Source organism: Bufo gargarizans, chromosome 4 (assembly GCF_014858855.1).
Source record: "Bufo gargarizans isolate SCDJY-AF-19 chromosome 4, ASM1485885v1, whole genome shotgun sequence".
NCBI lineage: Eukaryota > Metazoa > Chordata > Amphibia > Anura > Bufonidae > Bufo > Bufo gargarizans.
In genome coordinates, this window is record NC_058083.1 from 538,577,861 (window position 1) to 538,584,554 (window position 6,694).

Below are 6,694 nucleotides of genomic sequence, written 5' to 3' on the forward strand. Positions count from 1 at the left end.
CACCCTCCTGACTCCTGGATGATGGGAGTCCTCCCCGATGTCTTCTTCACTAGGGTGTAATCCTGTGGATGGAGAGAGACACTGACTCCAGATCTCCCCTCAGAATCCCTCCCGGGATCATGGCCCCATCTCCAGTAATCTAGTCCCTAGAAGCTGGAATGTTCTTCCCCTCCAGCCCCTTCTGGACTCTTCTAGAGAATTCCCCCCCCCCCCCCCCCCTCTGGCAGAGAGCTCCATAGTCCCCCTGCTCTTACAGAAAAGACTCCTCCTCTATGTTGTGGAGAAGCCTTCTTTCCTCTAGACGTAGTAGAGGTCTCCTTCTTCTAGTATCATCTAGATGTCAGACTAGTGGTAGAAATCCTCCCTCCAGGCCACACTGCCGCCATCTCCTGGGGACAACCTGCCTACTTCCCTCCTCATGGCTCCACATCCCCCATCACTGAGCGGTGGCCGGTCTTCAGCTTCTCCGTCCCTTGGAAGGTCTGGAGGCCGTTCTCCAGGAGCCTCTTCCTGTCACTTCCTATGATGGATTCTCCTTCCCGGTGTCTGACTGGTTCCAGAATACAATAAAGAGGAAAGAAATCTAGAAAGGTTTACCTCTCCGCTCAGCAGGGAGATGATCTCCAAGGTGAGGTCTAATATTCTTCTGCTGATCTCCTTCCTGTCCATCCTTGGTGGAGGAGCTGGAGGAGATCCTCCAGGACAAGGAGAGACCCCGGGGATAAAGGGGGATTCTGGAGAGAAGAAGAGAGACCCAGACCAGGACCTGCTCTGTATCTGTGCACTGCAAGAGCTGCAGGACCTGGGATGACGTCACTGCCATGTGATCAGGAGGGCGGAGCTCAGCAGTGGGGAGAAGTGGTGATGTAGGACCTGTGATGACGTCACTGCCATGTGATCAGGAGGGGCGGAGCTCAGCAGTGGGGAGAAGTGGTGATGTAGGACCTGTGATGACGTCACTGCCATGTGATCAGGAGGGCGGAGCTCAGCAGTGAGGAGTAGTGGCGATGTAGGACCTGTGATGATGTCACTGCCATGTGATCAGGAGGGGCGGAGCTCAGCAGTGGGGAGAAGTGGTGATGTAGGACCTGTGATGACGTTACTGTCATGTGATCAGGAGGGGCGGAGCTCAGCAGGAGTGGTAATGTAGGACCTGTAATGACGTTGCTGTCATGTGATCAGGAGGGCGGAGCTCAGCAGGAGTGGTAATGGAGGACCTGTGATGACATTGCTGTCATGTGATCAGTGCAGGGGGCGGAGCTCAGCAGGAGTGGTAATGTAGGACCTGTGATGACGTTACTGTCATGTGATCAGGAGGGGCGGAGCTCAGCAGGAGTGGTAATGTAGGACCTGTGATGACGTTGCTGTCATGTGATCAGGAGGGCGGAGCTCAGCAGGAGTGGTAATGTAGGACTTGTAATGACGTTGCTGTCATGTGATCAGGAGGGCGGAGCTTAGCAGTACAAATGAAAACTGGCGGTGAATAATGTGTTATGATGTCATGTCCTGTGATCAGTGCAGGGGGCGGAGCTCAGCAGTGGAGAAGGCTGTGCAGGGGTGCACCACCGATGAGGCGAGGTCGGGACACAGCGGGGACCACAGAAGGGCCATGACTCTACACATTCTACTGCATGGCTGTACTCAGGACACAAGGCTGCGGCGGGGGTGGCAGTGATGTCTACCTGGCCCTCAGGCTACAGGAACTAGGACTCAAGCCTATCAGAGGCCGGTGTCACCATCACCACGGAGGGCCCAGACCTGCTCCACATCGCTGACAGGTAAGTATCTGAGTTTATTGTTTTAGTTGGCAGCATGCTGTGGGGCCACAATGGGGTGGGGGGTTATTATTTTGTAATTGGGGGCTTTAAAAAGGGGCATTTTTGTACTGGCACAGGTTCTAAGGAGCCTCTATGGGGACAAGAATTAAATAATAAGGCAGCACTACTCACTATTGTTATAGCTACTCCGGTACGTGGTGGTGCCTGTAGCATTAAATCCTGGTCCTAGGATTCCAATGGTTAACAGTGTAGAATAAGCCCCGGCACTCCAGAGGGATTCCAATCGATTTCTTTTTATTACACCTTGTGCAGCAACGTTTCAACCTAACGGTCTTTATCAAGCTCCCAATACACAGGTAACACAGTGAACATTAAATACAGTCCCATAGCCCCGCATTGGTTCCTGCTAGGCCCTACCCATTAACCCTCCCTTTACTTCCTAAAACAACATTCACATATTGCCCACTCCATAATCTATCTAAAACAACATATACCTTTGTCTGTCACATTACCATGCTGTAGGAGATTCTGCCTTCTTTATTCGGGTGCATATTCATGCTTTCGTTTTCCCATGAGGTCTCGGCGTCCCCGCATGCCTACTGCGCCTGCGCGACATCGTCACTTCCGCCCTTCCATGCGTACTTCCGCCAGGCTATGCCCAGCTTTCGAATCATGTGATTCTGTCGCTCTGGTGACGTATTGTCATGTGATCGTACATCGATCATTTATCTAGGTATCATTAGATGCTAAGGCTCAGTTACCCTAGATATTTAAACATTGTAAGCAGGACGAGACCCGTGGTTACATGGTGCGGGCCGTCTGGTGCACATCAAGTACAAACCGATGTTTTATCAAACTATCAGCTATACCATTTCACTACTATTCAATTACTATTAGGAGGCTGCAGCTATCGGGTCCATTGTTACATCCCTAATGCATCAGCATTTTCTTGTTACATCTCCGACACTTCAGAATGAATCGCATGGCGTTCTATTCACAGGTTATTCTTGCAGGTTTGCCATCATTCATCCAGTGGCTGGTGTATAGAGCTAGCGTTCTAGGGGTAGTTAGCCCCCAGTCCACCTGCTCATCCAGTCCCATACTGTCATTCATTCTATAGGAAAGTTCTAATGGGAGCACGTAGGGTAGCCCTTCCTTATGGGGAGTCACCCTCATCCTCTCATGACTTCCTAATATTTTATGGCTAATCCTGCTACATCTTTAATAGCCTCCAGCGCCATTTCACTCAATTATTCTTACAGAGAAATTCTCAAATTGTAGGATATCTAAGACTGGATCCTTCTAGCTGCAGTCTCAAAAAACATCCCAAAAGACGTTTTATATATGGTGCAAACCTTGACAGACCCACATCACCACCAGAGGACCCGTTCAACTATTCCCCATGTTTCCTTATCAACTATAGGCCTTTCATTTAGAGGCATCGTGAGCGTCAAGAGGCGGCTCTCCCACAGCATGTATGTTGACACCATCTATGGACAAAAGAAAAGGTTTTATTAAATGAACTTTTACCATAAAAATGGAGATATAGGCAAATAAAAAGAAAAAAGGAGTTAGATATTGTACATATATATGCATACATAAAAACGGCTATTACAGCCTAATGTCTTTTACGCACAACCCAGTAGAGAGTCAGAAAAGGGAACCGAACCTTGAATTCCCTATTCAGGCCCTTCGGCTCCATTGTCTCCAACTCATAAATCCATCTTAGCTCTTTTTGTTTTAGCAGCTTCTCCCTATCTCCACCCCTCCTTAAAGTTGGAACATTATCAATGATCCTGTATCTCAATTGAGAGACATTATGTCTATATTTCCAAAAGTGCTCAGGCACTGGTAACTCCGTTTCCTCATCACAGTCTAGACTTGGCTGATTTTTTTCTTTTTCTTTTTTCGCTAGTAGCTTGCGTATAGTGTACCGATGTTGATTTATCCTGTTCTTACAGGGCTGCGTCGTCTCGCCTATATAGAGAAGGCCACACGGACACTGCAAGCTATAAATAGCGAAATCTGTGTTACACGTGTAGTGTCCTCTAATGTCGTATTTCTTCCCCGTTCTAGGGTGGCAGAAGGAGTCACCCTTGATTAGGTTGCCGCAATTACAGCAACCCAAGCAAGGGTAACACCCCCTTCTGCCAACTTCTTTTTTCTTAGTTTTAACATCAGCTGATGTCAGGCTATCCTTGAGGTTTCTAGGCCTCTTGTATGACATCAGTGGGGGGGATTGGAAATTCAATTACCTTAGGAAAAGAATGTGTCAATATATGCCAATTATGTCTTAATATGCCTGAGATGCGATTACTTATTTTACTAGTAGGTTGATACAAATGGAATCCTGCCTGTTTTTCCTTCTCTCTTTGTTGTATTGACTAGTAATTCCTGTCGATTGGTGTTTCTGGCTTTTTCCAAATGTCTATCTATCAATTTTTTGGGATATTTCCTTTCCCTAAATCTCTGTCCCATTTTTTTCAATCTATCATCTACCAGACTTTCTTCAGACACTATTCTTCTCGTTCGCAGGAACTGGCTAAACGGTAAAGATTCCACCGACCTCCTAGGGTGTGCACTATCAAAGCGCAACATGCTGTTCCTGTCCGTTGGCTTAATAAAGAGATCGGTTTCTAGTTTACCTTCCCTTACATAGACCAACGTGTCTAAAAATTGTAATGATTCCACTGAATACACCCTTGTAAATTTCAGTTGATCATGCAACTGGTTAATGTAACCATGAAATTCCTGTAGTTTTTCTTCCGTACCATTCCATATAAGGAAAATATCGTCTATATACCGCATCCACCCTCTCACATTACTGTAGAGGGTGGATGGGTATATAGACGTTTCCTCTATTTTTGACATGTATATATTCGCATATGTCGGGGCCACGTTGGACCCCATCGCGGTGCCCCGACATTGCTCATAAAACATATCATCAAACAAAAAATAATTATGATACAGTAGAATTTCAAGTAGGGAGATTAAAAATGATTTAGTGTCAGACCCAAAATCCGACCTTTCCAGGGCCCATTTGACTGCCTCCAGTCCCAGTTCATGATCGATACTGGTATAGAGGCTGGTTACATCGAATGAAACCAAAAAATCTCCCTCTTGAAATTCTAGTGCATCAATTTTTAACAGAAAATCTGTGGTGTCTTTCACATAAGATTTAACCTCCATTGCATAGGATCTTAAAACTTTATCCAAAAAAGTTGCTGCATTGGAAAAGACTGACCCCATGCCCGACACAATGGGGCGACCTGGCGGGTCTATCAACCCTTTATGTATCTTAGGGAGGATATATAAGAGAGGAGTCACCGGGTTCTGAGGCACCAGGTAAGTATGTAAATTTGCATCAATCAGGTCATTCGCGAATGCATTATCCGCCAATAGTCTGATCTTGCGTATAATGGTCCATTTTGGATCTTGACTTAGAGGTTTGTATATCTCCTTGTCATTCACTTGTCTCATCACCTCCATTTTATACTTCTCTGTGTCCATTACCACGGTGGCTCCTCCCTTATCTGCCCTTTTGATAGTGATTTCCCTTCTATTTTTCAGGGTCTTTAAAGCTACTTTCTCTCCCCTTGTCAGATTGGTGACAGTAGGATCTATTTTCGATCTCTTAAGTTTTTCAATCTCCAGTCTGACAAGGGAGACAAAGGTCTCAATAGCTTTATTATACATTGGTGGTTGGAAGTCACTTTTGAGAAAGAGGCCCACGCTTTTAAGTGAAAGGATCTCGTTATGTATCTCCTTATCATCTACAGGCACCATTTCACCAAAGTGTACTTTAAGTTTAATACGCCTGAAGAAATTATGCAAGTCCATTTCAACCTGAAACCAGTCGATCTCAGTCTCTGGACTGAACGTTAGTCCCTTATTCAGGAGCAATACTTCATTTCTAGATAGTTCACAAGAGGAAATATTTACCACTAGAGTATTGTCCTGTTCATCATTTATTTCTTGATAGACTTGGTTCCCGTTGGTGGCCTCTTTGATCGAGTAACTCTCGCAGCTTCTTCTCCCTTTTCCCCTGTGTCGGCATTTTCGTCCCCCTCTCCGTGTGCTTCTCTTGTTCTTTCTCCTAAAAAAGCTTCACTTTGTTCGCCTGAAGACTCTGTATCTGTCAAGTTCCCACGGATAGTTCTTGGTATCTGTGTCTTGAATTTTCTTTGAGACCTCTGGTTTCTGTTCCTATTTGTTGTTGTTGTTGTTTTGTAGATATTCCCTTTACTATAGTCGTCTTGATCCCTGCTCCACTTTTGTCTCTTTGTTGTCTCGATGTTATCACGGTATTTCTTTAAATCCTGCTCCATCCGTTCTTTTATTATTTGGTACTCTTGTTCTGTTTGAAGAGATTGTAGTTGTCTTTCATACTCTATTATTCTAGCTTGTATTTTTAACATATCTTGTTGCAGAAAATCCATGTTTAATAACATCATATCCATGGAGAATCTATCCGCCAAAAACGCAAACTTGGTCAGGAACTCCGGATTATTGGGAAACAGAATTGGTCTCAGATGTGTCCTCAGTCCTCTCGGAATACGTTCGGCTTTATAATACTCTCTTAAGGTGGATAGGTGCAGTTCGGTGTTAATAAGCTGTTTTTTTTCACTTTCATATTTGCGTTTAATCAAATCCACTGTGGGTTTATTAAGGAATGCTCCCTCATCTTCACTCCCACTCAAGATGTGCGTAATCTGTTCACTGGTGTAAAGCAGACTTTTCGGTGTATCCATTTTTCTCCTCCCACGATCTCCAGCATAGATAATAAAAGGACTATGCTGGGTGAGCGTGCATGTCTTCAGACCTCCACAGACAAGAATTAAATAATAAGGCAGCACTACTCACTATTGTTATAGCTACTCCGGTACGTGGCGGTGCCTGTAGCATTAAATCCTGGT